Source organism: Leucoraja erinacea, chromosome 29, assembly GCF_028641065.1.
Source record: "Leucoraja erinacea ecotype New England chromosome 29, Leri_hhj_1, whole genome shotgun sequence".
NCBI lineage: Eukaryota > Metazoa > Chordata > Chondrichthyes > Rajiformes > Rajidae > Leucoraja > Leucoraja erinaceus.
Window position 1 is genome coordinate 568,844 of NC_073405.1, and position 21,867 is coordinate 590,710.

General features: G+C 47.8%; 1 protein-coding gene across 2 annotated transcripts in view; it reads right to left on the reverse strand.

The window, feature by feature from the left end:
- Positions 1 to 21,867, reverse strand: part of LOC129710954 (semaphorin-6B-like) — a 334,781-nt gene that overhangs the window by 265,332 nt on the left and 47,582 nt on the right. The window contains exon 1 of one of the 2 annotated variants that reach the window (XM_055658271.1): positions 2,722 to 3,472. The exons of the other annotated variant lie outside the window; for it this stretch is intronic. The gene's annotated coding sequence lies outside the window, so the exon portion shown is untranslated. Of the gene's footprint in view, positions 1 to 2,721; positions 3,473 to 21,867 lie in introns of those variants that run through there. 2 annotated transcript variants of the gene reach the window in all.

Consider the following 21,867-nt stretch of genomic DNA (forward strand, 5'->3'; position numbering starts at 1 on the left):
TGTTGCCCAGGTATACGTCGCTACATGGAGGACAAGCCGCTGGGTTGTGTTGCCCAGGTATACGTCGCTACATGGAGGACAACCTATTTCCTCACATTCAACCTCACCAAACATCCAGAGTTTGGTTCTCTCTCTATGATAAAACCATGAAACTTGACAATATCTCATCAACCAGTCCCAAGGTTCATGTAAAACAATAACAGATGGAAAGCTCCCGTTGCTGTGATGTTAACATGTCCCCCCAGGCTTTCTAACCGCAGAAGATTGGCGTTTTCCCAGTGTCTGCACTCCAACTGTTCTGTGAAAGATTTTCAGATGATAGAACATGGAACAGTACAGCACAGGAGCAGGCCCTTCAGCCCGCAATGTCCGTGCCCAACATGATGCCAAGACCATCTATTATCTGCCTGCACGTAATGTATAAATCTCCAGTCCCTGCAGATCCATGAGTCTTTCAAACACCACTATCGTATCTGCCTCCACCACCACCCCTGGCAGAATGTTCCAGGCACCCACCACCCTCATTGTAAAAAAACTTGCTCCTCACATCTCCTTTAAACTTTGCCCCTCTCACCTTAAAGCCATAGCCCTCTAGAACTTGATTATTGTCATCCTGGAAAAATGGTTCTGACTGTCTACCATCTCTATGTCATTCAAAATAGCCAATAATGGGTGAATAGAGGAACATATTGGGCTGAGAAAGCAAGTGCTGGAGGAACTCAGCGGGTCAGGCAGCATCTGTGGAGGGAAACGGACAGGTGATGTTTTGGGTCGGGTCCCTACTTTAGGCTATTAGTCTATGTACATGGACATAGAAATAGTCATGTTGTCCGGGCAATGTCCAAGTCCTAGATTAGCGAAACCAATCTTCACAGAAGTCCTTTGAAACATCCTGATGTGCTTCCCATTCATCCCGATTCTATCGTTCATTCACTCATGATAATAATAATAATAATAATAAGAATGTCATTTGAACATATAAGTATACATTTGAATTAAAAGTTGTTCCTTGATTTTTGACCAATTTCCTGTAACTACTTGGTCTAGTTGTACATTAGAGCAAATGTTCCCTCTGCTCAGAAAGCAGCATTTCTGGAGAACATGGATAGATGACGTTTTAGGTTGAGATCTTTCTTCACTCTGAAGAAGGGGTCTGACCCAAGACGTCACCTATCCACGTTCTCCACAGATGCTGCCTGACCCGCTGAGTTACTCCAGCACTCTGTGAAACGTCACCTATCCATGTTCTCCACAGATGCTGCCTGACCCGCTGAGTTATTCCAGCACTCTGTGAAACGTCACCTATCCATGTTCTCCACAGATGCTGCCTGACCCCCCTGAGTTACTTCAGCACTCTGTGAAACGTCACCTATCCATGTTCTCCACAGATGCTGCCTGACCCGCTGAGTTACTCCAGCACTCTGTGAAACGTCACCTATCCATGTTCTCCACAGATGCTGCCTGACCCACTGAGTTACTCCAGCACTCTGTGAAACGTCACCTATCCACGTTCTCCACAGATGCTGCCTGACCCGCTGACTTTCTCCAGCACGATGTATAGGATGTCTACTCATTTCCCTACTTTCAACTTGCAACCAGTCCATTTGTCATTCTGGTCTTGTGACACAGCATCCTCCTCATCAACAAATGACACAATATCTCAATGAAGCACGTTTGAAAATACAGATATATTGGCATCCATATATGTCCCTCTTAATTATCTCTACATTGTATTTAACGAAGTTACCTAATGTAATATTAACGAGGCAACTCTGCAGTAATATGTATCGCCATGCAAAGGCATTATAGCTGGAATATTGCGTTTATCACATGTATTTCTGACATTGATACCATCACATGTAACCGCAGGGTCCATTAACCCAGGGTTTACTGACCTACACTGCTCCTGATGCCAAATAATGTTGGGAGTGGATTTCAATCCAACACAGACCGATACTGAACCCTACCCTTTGTGTGGAAACCTCCAGTAAAGTAACAATTGTACAATGATATTCTAGTAACTTAAAACTGGTGATGGTCTGGCATAATATGACCAACACCATTCACAGAGTGCAGAATGGATGAATGGAAGCATGGCATGCTGAAACAATACAGAGCGTTACACAGATGCAGGGGGAGGGAGTTTTACTGGGAGTGAGGTTCTTGTAAAGTCTCTATTGCACATTCCTCACTCTTAAATCACAGTGAGATTACAGATTGAGTGTTCTCCAATTTCAGGTAGTCCTTGCTTTCTCCCTCCTTCCCCTCCCCTTCCCAGCTCTCCCACAAGCCCACTGTCTCCGCTTCTTCCTTCCTTTTTCCCTTCGCCCCCCCCCCACCCTCCGTCATCAGTCTGAAGAAGGGTCTCGACCCGAAACGTCGCCTACTTCCTTCGCTCCATAGATGCTGCCTCACCCACTGAGTCCCTCCAGCATTGTTGTCTACCTTTGATTTTTCCAGCATCTGCAGTTCTTTCTTGAACATCTGTGACAACATGTTAAATGTGACTCTGGCTTCTGTTAAAAGATTGCACTATATTCCAGCATCTGATTCCTTAAGCAGCTTGTGTGGCTTTGACATGCTGGTGGTATCCACGCTTGCAACAGAAACATTCCACACATTCGTACATTATAAATGGCCATGAATGTTCACATTTAAGAGCTGCTCGATTGTAAACACAAAAGACTAATGAGACTCGTACATTTAGCTCCAAGTACTCACATGCCTGATAAACAAGAACCCTTCCATGGCGCTGGGCTTGTTTTAGGTGATGTTTATGCAAGTGTTTTGGAGGTTGTTACACTCCAAAAACTGATCACTTATCACCACTTGGACAACCTAAAATATGTTTCCTATTTAACACATTTGTATGTAACAGGAGAACCTGGGAACTGAGGAACTATCCAATGCTCAAGTCCTCTGATACATAAAGCACAGATGTGTAACCGAGCTGCCAGTAAATCTATATGGATTTGTATGACAGTCCGTCACTTATCAAATGTCAGCTGCCACCTTCTTGTCAAACCTTCAAGCAAAAACTGCCCTTTGTAGTTTAGAGTCTGTTTGAACAGTTGACCACATGAGCCATCTCCTAATGCTGGCTACATAGACCCTTCAGCTCCAGCCAGCAGTCCGTTAACAGTTAAAAGAACTTTTGTTTATCAGTGTGGAAGTTTCTGACCAAAGGTTAATCCATTAGCGGCAAAGCTGAGAAATAATTAGGCATGATGGTCAAAGCTGAGTAATGTAGCAGGTACGGGGTTGCCTAGAATCTGAATAGCAGGCAAGTGTGAAGTGTGTGGGAAGGAACTGCAGATGCTGGTTTACATCAAAGATAGTCACAAAGTGCTGGAGTAACTCGGCGGGACAGGCAGCATCCCCGGAGAGAAGAAATGGGTGATGTTTCAGGTTGAGACCCTGCTTCAGATTGTCTGAAGAGCCTTGACCCAAAACGTCACCCATTCCTTCTCTCCAACGATGCTGCCTGTCCCACTGAGTTACTCCAGCACTTTGTGTCTATCGTCAGTGGATAGAGGGTGCCCTTTTGTAGGTTGGCCCGCTAACAAAGTTGGCATCAGCAGCATCTTCCAATTCCTCTGCTGCTCTATTGATTTTACAGTTCAGCCTCATGGGCACCAATAGATTGTGGAGTTGGTATTGTAGCCGGAATGAAGTTGCCAATGTTCTGCCCAACAGCATGGGCTCCACTGCCAGGGTGTCCCTCACATGATGGACACGGCAACCACCAGATGGCACCATCAGTCTAGACAGCACAGACAAGGGATGCGTGATGTTACGGTTCCGTGTTGCGGTCCCGTGTTGCGGTCCCCGTGTTCTGATTCTATGTTGCGGTTCCGTGTCACGGTTCCGTGTCGCAGTTCCGTGTCGCGGTTCCGTGTCGCGGTTCCGTGTCGCGGTTCCGTGTCGCGGTTCCGTGTCGCGGTTCCGTGTCGCGGTTCCGTGTTGCGGTTCCGTGTCGCGGTTCCGTGTTGCAGTTCCGTGTCGTGGTTCTGTGTTGCAGTTCCGTGCTCTGGTTCCGTGTCCCGATTCCGTGTTGCGGTTCCGTGTTGCGGTTCCGTGTTGCGGTTCCGTGTCGTGGTTCTGTGTTGCAGTTCCGTGTTGTGGTTCCGTGTTGCGTGTTGCGGTTCCGTGTTGCGGTTCCGTGTCGCGGTTCCGTGTTGCAGTTCCGTGTTGCGGTTCTGTGTTGCAGTTCCGTGTCGTGGTTCTGTGTTGCAGTTCCGTGCTCTGGTTCCGTGTTGCGGTTCGGTGTCGCGGTCCCGTGTCGCGGTTCCGTGTCGCGGTTCCGTGTCGCGGTCCCGTGTCGTGGTTCCGTGTTGCGGTCCCGTGTTCTGATTCTATGTTGCCGTTCCGTGTTATGGTCCCGTGTCACGATTCCGTGTTGCGGTCCCGTGTCGCGGTCCCATGTTGCGGTTCCATGTCGCGGTTCCGTGTTGCGGTCCCATGTTGCGGTTCCGTGTCGGTCCCATGTTGCGGTTCCGTGTCACGCTCCCGTGTTGCGGTTCCGTGTTGCGGTCCCTTGTTGCGGTTCCGTGTCGCGGTTCCGTGTTGCAGTTCCGTGTTGCGGTTCTGTGTTGCAGTTCCGTGTCGTGGTTCTGTGTTGCAGTTCCGTGGTCTGGTTCCGTGTCGCGGTTCCATGTTGCGGTTCCGTGTCACGCTCCCGTGTTGCGGTTCCGTGTTGCGGTCCCATGTTGCAGTTCCGTGTCACGCTCCCGTGTTGCGGTCCCATGTCGCGGTTCCATGTCGCGGTTCCGTGTCACGCTCCCGTGTTGCGGTTCCGTGTTGCGGTCCCGTGTTCTGGTTCCGTGTTGCGGTCCCATGCCACACACAATGTCGTTTAGTTTAGTTTAGTTTAGTTTAGAGATACAGCGCAGACACCGAGTCTTCGCTGACCAGTGACCCCCACACATTGACACAATCCTGTACACACTAGAGACAATTTACACTTACACCTACAGACTTGCAAGTGTTTGGAGTCTGGGAGTAAGCGGTTATATTACAGGATGGCTACGCAACAAAAGCTTTTCTCTGTACCTCAGCACACGTGACAATAAACTGAACTGAAACAAACGTACAAACTCCGCACAGACAGCACCCGTGGCCAGGATCGAACGCAGGTCTCTGGCGCTGTGAGGCAGCAACTCTACCGCTGCGCCACCGTACCACCTTGCCCCTGTTTCACAGCTAAATCCCAACAGATATTATTTCTCATATTATTTGGATGCAGGAATTTCTCTGGAATATTCTCTTGCATTTTTAGCAACTATTTGTATTTCTGGGTCCTGGTCACCATTAATGACACTTCTTCTCTATTTCATTCCCTTCATTAATTATAAAGAAATCTTTCTGATTTACCCTTGGCATTGATGTTTTCCCCAGGCATCTTGCTGTGCTGCTTTAGTAGTGAATCCAGGAGCTCACAGAAGAACTAATTATTTACTCTGCTTTTCAAACTGGGTCCTTTTGTAAACGAAGCCCCTCAGTGTTACACGTTTTTTTTCCTAGCCAATCATCTTTGCAACGCCGAGATTAAGCATTTCGATATATATAGGAACATAGAAAATAGGTGCAGGAGTGGGCCATTCGGCCCTATGAGCCAGCACCACCATTCACTGTCATCATTGCTGATCATCCAGAATCAGTACCCCGTTCCTGCTTTCTCCCCATATCAGATTCTCCCCATATCCCTTGATTCCATTAGCCCTAAGAGCTAAATCTAAATCTCTCTTGAAAACATCCAGTGAATCGGCCTCCACTGCCGTCTGTGGCAGAGAATTCCACATTCACAACTCTCTGGGTGAAGAAGTTTTTCCTCGTCTCAGTTCTAAATGGCCGACCCCTTATTCTTAAACTGTGTGACCCCTGGTTCTGGACTCCCCCAACATCGGGGAACATGTTCCTGCATCTAGCCTGTCCAATCCTTTAAGAATTTTATATGTTTCTATAAGATCCCCTCCTGTCCTTCTAATTTCCAGTGAATACAAGCGCAGTCGACCTGTTCTTTCATCAGCGTCAGTGCCACCAGCCCGGGATGTATACGTTGCTGTTTAGCACGTACGTACGCGTACCTGCTCTGTTAGACATAGAAACATAGACAATAGGTGCAGGAGTAGGCCATTCGGCCCTTCGAGCCTGCACCGCCATTCAATATGATCATGGCTGATCATCCAACTCAGTATCCTGTCCCTGCCTTCTCTCCATACCCTCTGATCCCTTTGGCCACAAGGGCCACATCTAACTCCCTCTTAAATATAGCCAATGAACTGTATGGCCTCAACTACCTTCTGTGGCAGAGAATTCCACAGATTCACCACACTCTGTGTGAAAAATGTTTTCCTCATCTCGGTCCTAAAAGACTTCCCTCTTATCCTTAAACTGTGTGACCCCTTGTTCTGGACTTCCCCAACATCGGGAACAATCTTCCTGCATCTAGCCTGTCCAACCCCTTAAGAATTTTGTAAGTTTCCATAAGATCCCCCCTCAAGAATGAACTACAGATGCCGGTTGAAACCAGCATAGTAGATACCAAGATGTACACAAAATGCTGGAGTAACTCAGCGGGTCAGGCAGCATCTCTGGAGAAAAAGGATAGGTGATGTTTCAGGTCGGAACCCTTCTTCAGACTGAGAACTTCTTCAAAGCAGGTCTACCTTGAGGCAATTTGCCTAGAGCAGGCAATATGTGTAGAAAGAAGCTGCAGATGCTAGTTAATTCCAAAGACAGACACAAGGTGCTGGACCAACTCAGCGGGTCAGGCAGCATCCCTGGAGAAAAAGGATGGGTGGCATTTCAGGTCGGAACCCCTCCTCAAACTACAAGCATCTGCACTTTATTTTGTCCACTCTCAACAGAATTTGTTTCCTGTTCTACCAAGTTCCAAGTTAGTCTGATGGCGGTGGCACCTGGAGTATTGTGTCCCACTGTGGATGCCGTGAGACCAGGCCGACATTCTAGAGCAGTTTCTGTTTCTCATTAACGCCTTTAGATCTGCAAACTATGGAGGCTGAGGATATGCAGCTTATTCAGCCTTCAAAGGAAATGCCCTGTAACTGATCCTCGAAGCATAAAGGATAATCCATGCAATAGGAAAGATGATCCCGCACCAGGAACAAGGGGTATGGTTTACAAACCATTAACGGTAAAAAACAACATTAAACGCTGCAGTTCATTTGCAAAAAGAGCTATTAACACATGAGTTTAGTGATAGAGCGCGGAAACAGGCCCTTCAGCCCACCGAGTCTGTACCGACCAGCAATCCCTGCACACTAACACTATCCTACACACACTTGGGACAATGTTTACATTTACATCAAGCCAATAAACTTAATAGCCTGCACGTCTTTGGAGTGTTGGAGGAAACCGGAGCGCCCGGAGAAAACCCACGCAGGTCACAGGGAGAACGGACATAGACATAGACAGCACCCGTAGTCAGGATGGAACCCGGGTCTCTGGCGCTGTGAGGCAGCAACTCTACCGCTGTGCCACCGTGACACCCTACTTTTATATTGAAGGGGATGATGTTCCTGTAACACTGAAGATAGAATTAAATGTCATAGCAGCAGATATACAAGATATGGATGCAAGAAAGCAAGATCATTCTAACATTGGCATGAATATTGACTCAGTGGTCATTCTTGTCTGTCATGTGGTTGTCTGGCCCTTGACCCTTGACCCTTGGCCCTGTGGTCACACAATGAAACGGGCATCCTGAACTATATTAAGGTACCAAAGATGTACAGGACGAAGTGCAAGTTCTTTCTCTGCTTCAATAAAACTGAACTTTATCGACGACAAATACACAAGTTTGGACAATTTTGAGGTAAAGGTCTCAGTCTCAGGATTCAAACTATCCACCGATATATGTACTGTAATAAATGGATTCATAGAAACATAGAAACATAGAAATTAGGTGCAGGAGTAGGCCATTCGGCCCTTCGAGCCTGCACCGCCATTCAATATGATCATGGCTGATCATCCAACTCAGTATCCCGTACCTGCCTTCTCTCCATACCCCCTGATCCCCTTAGCCACAAGGGCCACATCTAACTCCCTCTTAAATATAGCCAATGAACTGGCCTCAACTACCCTCTGTGGCAGAGAGTTCCAGAGATTCACCACTCTCTGCGTGAAAAAAAGTTCTTCTCATCTTCGTTTTAAAGGATTATCCCCTTATCCTTAAGCTGTGACCCCTTGTCCTGGACTTCCCCAACATCGGGAGAAATCTTCCTGCATCTAGCCTGTCCAACCCCTTAAGAATTTTGTAAGTTTCTATAAGATCCCCTCTCAATCTCCTAAATTCTAGAGAGTATAAAGCAAGTCTATCCAGTCTTTCTTTCATATCCCAGGAATCAGTCTGGTGACCCGTCTCTGCACTCCCTCTATGGCAATAATGTCCTTCCTCAGATTTGGAGACCAAAACTGTACGCAATACTCCAGGTGTGGTCTCACCAAGACCCTGTACAACTGCAGTAGAACCTCTCTGCTCCTATACTCAAATCCTTTTGCAATGAAAGCTAACATACCATTCGCTTTCTTTACTGCCTGCTGCACCTGCATGCCTACCTTCAATGACTGGTGTACCATGACACCCAGGTCTCGCTGCATCTCCCCCTTTCCCAATCGGCCACCATTTAGATAATAGTCTGCTTTCCTGTTTTTGCCACCAAAATGGATAACCTCACATTTATCCACATTATACTGCATCTGCCAAACATTTGCCCACTCACCCAGCCTATCTAAGTCACCTTGCAGTCTCCTAGCATCCTCCTCACAGCTAACACTGCCCCCCAGCTTAGTGTCATCCGCAAACTTGGAGATATTGCCTTCAATTCCCTCATCCAGATCATTAATATATATTGTAAATAGCTGGGGTCCCAGTACTGATTCCCACAACTATCCTAACCACGCTGCTTCCAGTAAGATGCCACAGCCTTCTCTCAGTGTCTCTGACTCTGTTGAATCTGTTCCCACGATGAAGCGTTCTGCTGTTGGGACTTCAGGAGATGTGGTTGGAACGGAATACTATTGCCACATGTGACCAGCCACGGTGAGATTCTCTGCAGCGTACCCAATGCATACAAATAACAGCCACCTACGGCACTGACAACATTACAAAGCACGCCAGCCCCTCATTTTGTTCCCCTCCACCCCCCTCATGGATCCCGGGACCTCCATTGCTTCCCCCCCCCCCCCCCCCCATCGCGGTGGTCCTGATGCCGGCCCCTCCCTCTGCAGTATTTGACAAGACCGTTGCTCCAGTGACTATTTAGCTCTTGGAGGAGGACAGGAGAATGTGAATTTTATCCGTTATCACACAAGCAACACAAATTCTTCGTTAAAAAGCAGAATTTGTAAACATAGTACACAACAAATCCATTTAATTCAGCTCGCAACAAAAGCTCGTCACCGATCCTTGCTACACGTGACAATAAACTCAACTGAAACTTAATTTGTGATCATTTTCTGCTGAATTGGGCAAACCTTGTTAACATGTCTCGAAGAGTTGGCACGTGGGAATGGGGGACAGTGTGGGTGAGAGATGGCTAAACATAGATACATGGTGCAGGAGGAGGCCATTTGGCCCTTCGAACCAGCACCGCCATTCAATATGATCATGGCTGATCATCCCCAATCAGTACCCCGTTCCTGCCTTCTCCTCATATCCCCTGATGCCGTTGATTAAATGTGTACAGCAGATTGACAGACATCACCGACCCTCGGAGTGAAGGTTGGCGAGTTGCTGCCTTATCCTTACTGCTGCAGTTTATCTATCATTGTAGATTCTCGTCTCTCCTCCAGTCCTTGGGGCTGAAAGTCCCAATTCCTTTCACCTTTAAGCTCAAACAAATTGCTATTCAGTGTGTGAGCTAGCAACTTGTCAGCCAGTAACCACACGTCCTTTTGTGAAGGGAAGCATTTTATATAAATGCACCAGACTCCAAGGCCGACTCTACAAGGACTCGCTGAATACTTAGCAAAGTGTTGTGTTGCTTGAAGAGCATAGCGTGAAAGAAATTAAATGATATGTTCAGTACAATATATACCGTACATGACTTGGAACAAGAATGGAGAAACATTGGTTAGTAAGTTTGCAGATGACACAAACATTGGTGGAGTTTGCAGATGACACAAACATTGGTGGAGTTGCGGACTGTGGGAAGGCTGACAAAGTACACATTGGGATAGAGTTGCTGCCTGTCCGGCCGACTTACTCCAGCTTTTTGTGTCTATCTGCAGTAGGATATAGATTGGATGCAGATAAGGGCTGAGAAATGGCAGATGGAATTTAGACGGGAAACTGTTGAGTTATTGAATATTGGAGATCAAATAAAAGGGGAAGGTAAATAATACAGTGGATAGCGGAGCCTTTAACAGCACTGATGTACAGGGGGACCTTGCGCCCTTCGGTTCAGACGTCCGTGTGTATCAGCTCATGTGGATAAAGTGGTTACAGAAGCTTTTGTCAGTCGACTGCAGGGGTCAGGGAATCGGCACGCGGCTCTGTGCTACTTTGGTGAGGCCACATTTGGCATATTGTGTGTTGGTCATTCTGGCTGCCCCTTTACAGGAAGGATGCAGGCTTTGGCAAGGATCTGCTCCTGTGATGTACTGTACACTGCTCAATGATCTATGTGCTGTGCTGACGTGTACACCCTCAGGCGCCAACTCCACAGACCGTCGGTTGCCCAGCCTGGCTTCAGCTGTGAGATCGCTGAGCATGGATTCACAGCTGATCATTCCCAGCACTCACGGTCCAAGGACAATGGTCACACATGGCCAGGAATGACAGAGTGGAGAGATGGGCCAGAATGTGTGGGTCTAAACAAAACCACAGAGTGCTGGAGTAACTCAGTGGGTCAGGCAGCAGTGGAGAACTGGATAGTGACGTTTCACAGAGTCTGGAGTAACTCAGCGGGTCAGGCAGCATCTGTGGAGAACATGGATAGGTGACGTTTCACAGAGTGCTGGAGTAACTCAGCGGGTCAGGCAGCATCTGTGGAGAACATGGATAGGTGATGTTTCACAGACTGGAGTAACTCAGCGGGTCAGGCAGCATCTGTGGGAATGGATAGGTGAGTTTCACACTCAAGGGAAGGAAGATTGGAACAGAACAAATTTAATTTTTGGTTGTGGGATTCGTCAAGAAAGCCGGCATTTATTAGTCAGAGTGATACAGTGTGGAAACAGGCCATTCGGCCCAACTTGCCCACACCGGCCAACATGTCCCATCTACACTAGTCCCACCTGCCCGCGTCTGACCCATATCCTTCTAATCCTGTCCTTCCATGACCCTGTCTAACTGTTTCACCTGGATAGTTTGGATAGTCCCAGCCTCAAAAACCTCATCTGACAGCTCATTCCATACACCCACCACCCTTTATGTGAAAGATGTATTGTGCATACTAATTGCTGTCCAACCAGGTGACACAAAGGGCTATTTCTGAGGGCATTTTAACCAAGTTTCTGGGTCCTCTGTCGCTCATTGGCCAGACTATATAATGGCAGAAGATTTACTCCCATAAACAACAAACACCATTTGACGACAAATTGAGTTTAGTTTAGAGATACAGCACGGAAACAGGCCCTTCGGCCCACCGAGTCCACACCGACCAGCGATCCCTGCACACTAACACTATCCTACACACACTGGAGACAATTTACATTTACATCAAGCTGATTAACCTACAAACCTGTACATCTTTGGAGTGTGGGAGGAAACCAGAGCACCTGGCGAAAACCCACGCAGGTCACAGGGAGAACATGCAAACTCCGCACAGATGGAACGCGGGTCTCTGGCGCTGCAAGCGCGGTAAAGCAGCAACTCTACCGCTGCGCCACCGTGGATGACCACAATTTTGTTACTTTTTTCACAAAATCCTGACATTGCAATTTGTAATGAGTAGATTTTGATCCCATTCCTGCCTCCACTGTAGGACTGGGCATCACATTATTATTCAGGACCACCCACCTTCCCATTGACACTGAGACCCAGGGTAACAGAGACAGCGTTGGGGAGAACTGGAGCTTTAACGCCACTGGGTATTTGTGCACAAATTGACTTCAGCAGAGCCTTGGCCGCTCACAATGTGGGAGAGAGGAAACTAACAAAGAAACCTTTCAATTACAATCCTGGAGAGTAATTTCATTTCCTCGCCTGAAACGCACCAACTGTTCTGCCCTAAAGGTAATAGAAAGAAGAATCAAAAATGTGAAAAAAAATGACTCTGAGGTAATCAGTGAAAATAATCAACAAATTGTGAGAAAATAATTGCCTGCATTTACAAGCAGTTTGCACCTTGTACACTGGGAAACACAAGGCAATTGTAAAGACCGGCTACAAGAATCAGATGCAAAGGATTTGTTTGATTGTACAAAACATAAAGGCTCTAATGCAAAATCACTAGCCATTGTCAAAGCCCCTGCAAGGACTATTAAGGAAGGCAGGCTCTTGGCGTGAGAGTCTGTTTGATTTGCTGATTACAATGGAATCTGAGCGCCTACTTGGAGCTCTGTGCGGAGAGTGTGGGGGGGAAGAGCAGCCAGTTCCAGTCTTCTGAGGATCACTGCCCTTCAAAGAGCGAGCAATTTCTGTAGACTGCAAACTCAGCGTTCACGGCTAATGTTTACGAAGAATGGTCTATTTATAAAAAAGAATAAAAATAAAAATCTGCTGTGCCTTTGTGCATTCAGCCCGATCAGCTCTGGGAATCAATACACAATCAGGCAGCACAGGCTGGTGCAGTCACTGCACCCATGCTGTCCCCTGCCTGCCTGCTCAACACTCCACAAACTGCACCATGCCAGCTGCATGTCTGAAGAAGGGTCTCGACCCCAAACAGCACCTGTTTCTTCTCTCCAGAGATGCTGCCTGTCCCACTGAGTTACCCCAGCATTTTGTGTCTATCTTCAGTGCTAGCTGCGGTGTTGTTCGTTACTTAACTAACTTCAACCAAATAGTGAAAGGCCTGGATCGAGTGGATGTGGAGAGGATGTTTCCACTAGTGGGAGAGTCTAGGACTAGAGGTCTCAGCTTCTGAACAACAGGACCTTCCTTGAGGAAGGAGATGAGGAGGAATTTCTTTAGTCAGAGGTTGGTGAATCTGTGGAATCCATTGCCACAGACGATGGTGGAGGCCAAGTCAATGGATATATGTAAGGCAGAGATAGATAGATGTCATCAGTCTGAAGAAGGGTTTCGGCCCGAAACGTCGCCTATTTCCTTCGCTCCATAGATGCTGCTGCACCCGCTGAGTTTCTCCGGCACTTTTGTGTACCTTAGAGATAGATAGATTGTTGATTAGTACGGGTGTCAGGGGTTATGGGGAGAAGGCAGGAGAATGGGGTTAGGAGGGAGAGATAGATCAGTAATGATTGAATGGCAGAGTAGACATGATGGGCCGAATGGCCTAATTCTGCTATGAAAGTAATAGCTAAGCATCAGATCTCAGAGTCCAGGCATGAAATACAGCAGACTAGCACGGGGTTGCGGGTGGAGGCTGGACCTGAATGAATGGTGGGCCATAGAGAGGATGGCCTTGATGGTGACTCTATCTCCCAACAGGGCAGTGATGCTGGGATTAGAGTGAGTACTTGTCTACAGTCTGGGCCCTGTGGACATTTGGGGCCACGTGCATGAGAGGAGAAGCCAGAGATGTCCATCACTCCAGGAGGTCAACATGAGGGAAGTATCTGCCTGGTCACCCCTTCCAACAAGGTACCAAATGCACGGACACAACAACAGAGGAGCATAGACAATAGGGGCAGGAGTTGGCTAGTATCCGCAAGTTGGGCCGAAGGGCCTGCTTTCACACTGTATCACTCTGAATAGGCCATTCGGCCCTTCGAGCTAACACCGCCATTCAATATGATCATGGCTGATCATCCACAATCTGTACCCCGTTCCTGCCTTCTCCCCATATCCCTTGAATCCGTTAGCCCTAAGAGCTAAATCTAACTCTCTCTTGAAAACATCAACTTGAGTCAAAAACCCCAAAATGAGCAGCATTGAAACACCTATCCCTGCTCCCTGACGCTGCTGCTTATAATACTTGAGGCTTTTTCTGAATTACATTGCTCGTAACATTTAAATATTAATATACAGATCAACGTTTATGGCTGCTTCTTTTCCTCCAGTGATTTTTCAAAATATACTATATGCTGTTCATTTATCATTCAACCCCTTCTGAATGTCACGCTGCCTCGGCAAGGCCAGCAGCACAATCAAGGACCAGTCACTGCACCCCAGTCACTCCCTCTTCTCCCCTCTCCCGTCAGGCAAGAGATACAGAAATGTGAAAACGCACACCTCCAGATTCAGGGACAGTTTCTTCCCAGCTGTTATCAGGCAACTGAACCGTCCTAGGAAGGAACTGCATCATCATAACAGCGCTGCCAACATTGGGTGAGAGTTGGGAGTGAGAAAATGCGAGCGACCATGCCCGATGGAGCGTAGCGACTGAGGTGAGTGGGGGGGGGGGTGGAAGGGGGGTGGGGGGGGGGGAGGTGTGGAAGGGGGGTGTCCCCTTCCCATTGGTACGGAGCTTTTGCATTTTTCAGCTTGAAATTGTGCAATATGGTGCATACTGTAGCGAGTTTTTTTAACATACTTGAATGCAATATTTATGCTTTAAATTGGATTAGCTATGAATAAGGTTAGGCTAAATTACATTCCACAGTAGAGCCAGGCTCTGATCAACAGGTGCAGCAAATGAATGATCTTACATATTCATGTATGGAAATCAGATTATAATCAAGCACTTGGCCCATGTTGACCAACCTGGGTCTCACTGCACACCTGGTACTACCCCTGACCCTGACTCCAGTTGCATACCATCTCATTCCTGACCCTGAGTCCAGCCTTACACCTGCCCCCCTATTCTACCCTGATCATAACTGCTTACCTGCTTTGGTTCCCAGTGCAGAACACTCCCATTGTCCCAGCTTTGACTGCACACTTAGTACCGTTCCAGACCTTGACTCTGGATGCACAAGCAATGGGCGACGTTTCAGGACTTGATCAGGTCTGAAGAAAGGTCTCGATCCAAAACGTCACCCATTCCTTCTCTCCAGAGATGCTGCCTGTCCCGCTGATTTACTCCAGCATTGTGTGTCTATATCTTCATTCCCTTCAGGTCAGCTTGTTCCTCCAACAAGTGGCCTCACCCACGTAGGTATTTTTACTACAAGCCTGGTGAACGCTGCCAGGCTAAATGATTCCACAGGGCATTGCCACCAGACCACCCATCCACAGGGCATTGGCACCAGACCACCCATCACCAGACCACCCATCTACAGGGCATTAGCACCAGACCACCCATCCACAGGGCATTAGCACCAGACCACCCATCTACAGGGCATTGGCACCAGACCACCCATCCACAGAGCAATGCCACCAGACCACCCATCTACAGGGCATTGGCACCAGACCACCCATCCACAGCATTGGCACCAGACCACCCATCCACAGAGCAATGCCACCACCCATCCACAGAGCAATGCCACCAGACCACCCATCTACAGGGCATTGCCACCAGACCACCCATCCACAGGGCATTAGCACCAGACCACCCATCTACAGGGCATTAGCACCAGACCACCCATCCACAGGGCATTGGCACCAGACCACCCATCCACAGAGCAATGCCACCAGACCACCCATCCACAGGGCATTGGCACCAGACCACCCATCTACAGGGCATTGGCACCAGACCACCCATCCACAGAGCAATGCCACCAGACCACCCATCCACAGGGCATTAGCACCAGACCACCCATCCACAGGGCATTGCCACCAGACCACCCATCCACTGTACACTCTGGGTCAGGGTCAGGGCGATTGTGGTCATGTGTAGTTGTGTGGGTCTCTGGAGATAGTGTAGCCTCTCAGCTGCTGCTGTCACATGATGCCAGCCCCCTCAGACCAGCTGGGGATTAACCTGGGACCTCCCTGACCCGCATACACCAGTGCCTGGCCTTGCCTGCAACAAACCTACTCTCTGAACATCAGCCACAGAAACACCTGAACAGGCAGATGGTCATAAATAATTAATAACGAGAACTCTGGTGAACTCAGGAATCAAACCTGGCTCCTTGTGATGCGTTCGCTCAGAACACTGTGTTCATATTCATTTTAAAAAGCTATAATTATCCACCTTTTACACCATTTCCCAGGGACTTGCATTGGGTTCCCACTGGAATTAAGGCAGACGATGGGAAGAGTTGACGATTAGAGATTGCTTCATTCTGCAGCAAACAGCAGCGTTCATTTCTGCCAATGCAGAGCCCGCTGCAGCACACCCAGGGCCTTTCATAAATAGTCAAACATCCTACTTTGCCATTGGTAGGTTTGAGTCAAAACTGCCGTGAGGGGGTGGGGGGGGGGGGGAGGGGGGGGGGGGGTAAAGAACAAGGGGGTCCCGGGGCAGGGGTACTTTGTTAATCTGTTGGTGCCCTTTACGTGGCCACTCTTGGCATACCTTGGGTACACAAGCAAAGACAAAAACGTACTTCATTCATTCATTTGCAAAGTTTGAGGAAGTGTCAGGTAGCAGGTTACTCAACACAAGCTACACAGAGAACACACCACACCAAGCAGTTCTCTGATCCCACATGGCTTTCCCCCCTGGTAATAAATGACTGATGGATCTGAAGGGTCTCGACCCGAAACGTCACCTATTCCTTCTCTCCATAGATGCTGCCTCACCCGCTGAGTTACCAGTAGATGTTGCCTCACCCACTGAGTTCCTCCAGCATTTTTGTCTGGATGAACTCAGAATGGTTAGGGATAAGGGAAACGAGAGATATAGACAGTGATGTAGAGAGATAAAGAACAATGAATGAAAGATGTGTAAAAAAGTAACGATGATAAAGGCAACAGGCCGTTGTTAGCTGTTTGTTGGGTGAGAACGAGAAGCTGGTGCAACTTGGGTGGGGGAGGGACAGAGAGAGAGGGAATGACAAGGAGAATAAAGTCTGTGTAGGAATGGAGGTTGCTGGACACTTTAATTCTCCTTCCCATTCCCTCTCTCTCTATCCCTCCCCACCCAAGTTGCACCAGCTTATCGTTCTCACCCAACAAACAGCTAACAAAGGCCTGGTGCCTTTATCATCGTTACTCTTTTGGCAAAGAATTCCACAGATTCCACAGATTCACCCCCCCCCCCCCCCCCCCCACCCCCCTCTGAGTGCCCCACCCCCCACACCCCTCTGAGTGCCCCACCCCCCCACACCCCCTCTGAGTGACCCCCCTGAGTGCCCCCCCCCCACCCCCTCTGAGTGCCCCACCCCCCACACCCCTCTCCAATGAGGGATGGTTTGTGAGTTGCTGTTTGGTGAGACCTCTGGTCTTCAGGGGGATTGTGTTCTCAGTCCCAGCCTTGAATCGTATTAGAGAGAGGGCTTTGCACCAGGCTGCAGACAGCAAGCCCCAGTGGAATAAAGGGTAAGATGGCACCACATTGTATCACAAAGCCACACCGAGGGGCTCAAATTACTTTCCTGATTTCAATCCACTTCATATTGCCTGTGCCACATTGGTCGCTATGACCCGCATTACTGACAATGAATGATATTGGTTTTAAACTGTAGCTCCAGTTATCCCGGACAATCCCTTCAATAGCACAATCCAATGATTGCAGCTGGATTTATGGCCATTGGGCGGGTGGATAGCTGGTTTCTCCCTGAAACTCACTCCCATGGACAACATCATCTGGTGTTAATCTGTGGAATTCTCTGCCACAGAAGGCAGTGGAGGCCAATTCACTGGATGTATTCAAGAGAGAGTTAGCTCTTTGGGCTAATGGAACCAAGGGATACGGGGAGAAGGCAGGAACGGGGTACTGATTCTGGATGATCAGCCATGATCATATTGAATGGCGATGCTGGCTCAAAGGGCCGAATGGCCTACTCCTGCAATATTTTCTATATTTTTCTCTGTTTTTTAATCTCTTTTCTCTCAGCATTCCCCCTTTCAAATAAAAAAACGGGTCCGATAAGAACTTTATATCTGATACACTTTCATCAGCTACTGGGCTGAAGTTGTACAGACACAAAGGGAAAATGTCACAGGATTACTGACTGAATACATTGCTATGCTTTAGGGGGATGAGGGAGGATGTATGTGCTCTGACTACAGAATGCAGCCTGGTCAATCACACAGAGCCCGTCTCTCCACGGCCCGCACAACCTCAACGTATGACTTTGCTTCACCGCCCCGCTCATCTTTGTTCTCACCCCTCCCAATGCTATTGCAGCCCCACAAACTCTCAGCCTCCATCTTTCTTCAAAGCTTCTTAAAGGAACAAAGACAAGAAATGGAAATGAAGCATTTGGATGCACCCAAACTCAGATCCAGGTGATCACGTTCCAATCCCGGGATTGTGGCTGCAACAGATAGCGAGAACAGTGTAGAATTCACTCAAAGTTCATCTGCAAGTCGAATCGGTAATAAAGAAAGCAAACTCAATGCTAGCATTTATATCACAAGGGCTTGTATACAAAAACAGGAATGTAACGCTGAGGCTCTACAAGGCGCTGGTCAGGCCACATTTGGAATATTGTGAGCAATTCTGGGCCCCGTATCTGAGGAAGGATGTGCTGGCTCTGGAGAGGGTCCAGAGGAGGTTTACAAGAATGATCCCAGGAATGAGTAGGTTAACCTATGATGAGCGTTTGTCGGCACTGGGCCTGTACTCGCTGGAGTTTAGAAGGATGAGGGGGGACCTCATTGAAACTTACAGAATAGTGAAAGGCCTGGATAGAGTGGATGTGGAGAAGATGTTTCCACTAGTGGTTGAGTCTAGGACTAGAGGGCACAGCCTCAGAATTAAAGGACGTTCCTTTAGGAAGGAGATGAGGAGGAATTTCTTTAGTCAGAGGGTGGTGAATCTGTGGAATTCATTGCCACAGACGGCTGTGGAGGCCACAAGTCAGTGGATATTTTTAAGGCAGAGAGAGATAGATTTTTGCTTCGTACGGTTATGGAGAGAAGGCATGAGAATGGGGAAGGAGGGAGAGGCAGATCAGCCATGATTTGATGGGCCGAATGGCCTAATTCTGCTCCTATCACTCACGTGACCTTATGAATGGGAGTCGAGAAGAACTAAAGCGAGCTGTAACCTGAAGGGGAATTTGGAGCATATGGTGGGCAAGAGGCATCGACTGATTTGGTTGTAACATCCATCAAACAGTAGATGTCTGAACTACAGTAGTCATTTAGGGAAAAGATGCTGGGGTGACTCAGCGGGTCAGGCAGCATCTCTGGAGAGAAGGAATGGGCGGCCTGTCAGGTCGAGAGGCTATGAAGACTGAGAGTCAGGGGAGAGGGAGACACAGAGGTATGGAAGAGTAAGGTGTGAAAACGTGGGATCAAAAGGGACGAAGTTCACGGAAATGTAGAGTAGATCATTGTTAGCTGAGGGGAAGCTGACAACGAGGCATACAGAGTAAAATATAATCAGGAGGACAGTCGGACTGGTGGGATGGGTGAGGGATGGGTGAGGGATGGAGAGAGAGGGAAAGAAAGGGTTACTTGAAGTTAGAGAAGTCAATGTTCATACCGCTGGGTGTGTCAGTTGCCCAAGTGTGATATGAGATGCTGAACACGTTGCTTTGTTTACTCCCAGATTATTGACAGTGGATGCTGCATTAAAAATGAGACCATGATATCTTGAATGTTTACACCAGGCCAGTGCTGGAGATGATGAAGTTATTTAGTGAGGGGGAGGCAAGGGAAAGGTCTGATGTCTCATCTGACATCTGGCACTTTCCACTTGAATAAATAAATATTCTCCGCTAATTGACCGTGACATTAAATAACGCACCTTAATTGAAACCTGACGGAATGAACTACCTGTTGTGGCCATGTAAGTACAATTCAGTGAATTTTAATTCAATGGTACACTTAAGAAGCAAGGTCATCAGAGTGCTTCATTAATGTAGATTTAAGTAGCAAAGGAAAGATTCTTTTGGAAATAAGTGAAAGCCCACCAAATTAAAACGTCACTCTTAATGTTCTGCGTTAACCAGGCTGTGCTAGAATTCTGCAGCAATTTATTATTTTCCCACATTTGCAATTACTTTCACAGAGCACATACTGGACATGTACAATCCACTCTTCTTATTATTTGGACTGCCTGGACTAAAATAGCCATGAACATTAATGTATAATACCTTCTCCACCACCCCCACTCACACCTCCTCCCTACAACCTAGTTTGACCCAAGACCTGACCCTACGCTTGCATCTGATGAGGACCTCCTGTGTGAAGCCAAGTGGAGATCCATCCATTGGGCCCAGGCTTTCAGCAGCCAATTACCCCTCTCTCCCTGCTATAACCATCTTGTTGTTGCAATTACCCATCTTTCTCCCTGTGGATGTTCTTCAGAAGCTCTGGCTGCTCCTTCCTGAGTCCAAAGACTGTGGTTTCTATCCTTGCACCACAGGCCAGTGGAGAACTCGCTGCTATGGTCACCCCCTCCTCTCTGGATGCAGCGCAGCTTGGAGTGTCAACTCCGCTCAAAACGGCAACAAATGGCAGAGTTGTAAACACAGCCCAGTCCATGAGACAATCTCCCCAACCCACAGACACATATTTATATTTCATGCTGCCTCGGGAAAGTTGGCGTGGCACGGTGGCGCAGCGATAGAGTTGCTGCCTTACAGCGCTTGCAGCACCAGAGACAGGGGTTCAATCCTGACTATGGGCGCTGTCTGTACAGAGTTTGTACATTCTCCCCGTGACCTGCATGGGGTTCTCCAAGATCTTCCTTTTCCTCCCACACTCCAAAGACGTGCAGGTTTGTAGATTAATTGGCTTGGGTATAAATGTAAATTGTCCCTCGTGTGTGTAGAATAGTGTTAGTGTGCGGGGATCGCTGGTCGGTGTGGACTCGGTGGGCTGAAGGGCCTGTTTCCGTGCTGTATCTCTAAACTAAAATAAAATAAATCACGGTCATTCTCTCTTCTCCTCTCTAAGTTAAGAGGTGAAACACCCTGAGACCTGGCAACTTCACATGGTGCTAATCCCCACTGCACTGCCCACCCACACAGTACAATCATACAACAGTGCTCCCAGTGTCGGCTCCATGTGGCAAGTGTGCAAATATGCACCAAGTGTACAGATCACCAAGTGTACAGAACACCAAGTGTACAGATCACCAAGTGTGCAAATCGCCAAGTACAAATCACCAAGTGTACAAATCACCAAGTGTACAAATCACCAAGTGTACAAATCACCAAGTGTACAAATCACCAAGTGTACAGATCACCAAGTGTACAAATCACCAAGTGTACAAATCACCAAGTGTACAAATCACCAAGTGTACAGATCACCAAGTGTACAAATCACCAAGTGTACAGATCACCAAGTGTACAAATCACCAAGTGTACAAATCACCAAGTGTACAGATCGCCACCAAGCTCGACTCGAAATGTCCACAGATGCTGCCTGACCCACTGAGTTACTCCAGCACTCTGTGAAACGTCACCTATCCATGTTCTCCATAGATGCTGCCTGACCCGCTGAGTTACTCCAGCACTCTGTGAAACGTCACCTATCCATGTTCTCCACAGATACTGCCTGACCCGCTGAGTTACTCCAGTACTTTGTGTTTATCTTTGATATAAACCAGCATCTGCAGTTCCTTGTTTCTACATTAGAAGCCATTTGTCTAATGTAGATTTGTTGGTTTCAGTGGGAACCTCTGTAGAGGGCGGAGAACAAAGCAAGAGGAGGCAGTCAGGGCTAATAGTGGCACTTGTTCTCATGGCTCCTGTTATTTAGTTCCTGTCAACTGTACAAGGGACTGTTTCTTTAATGATTCATTGTCCGGAGCGTGTCTTCACACCTTT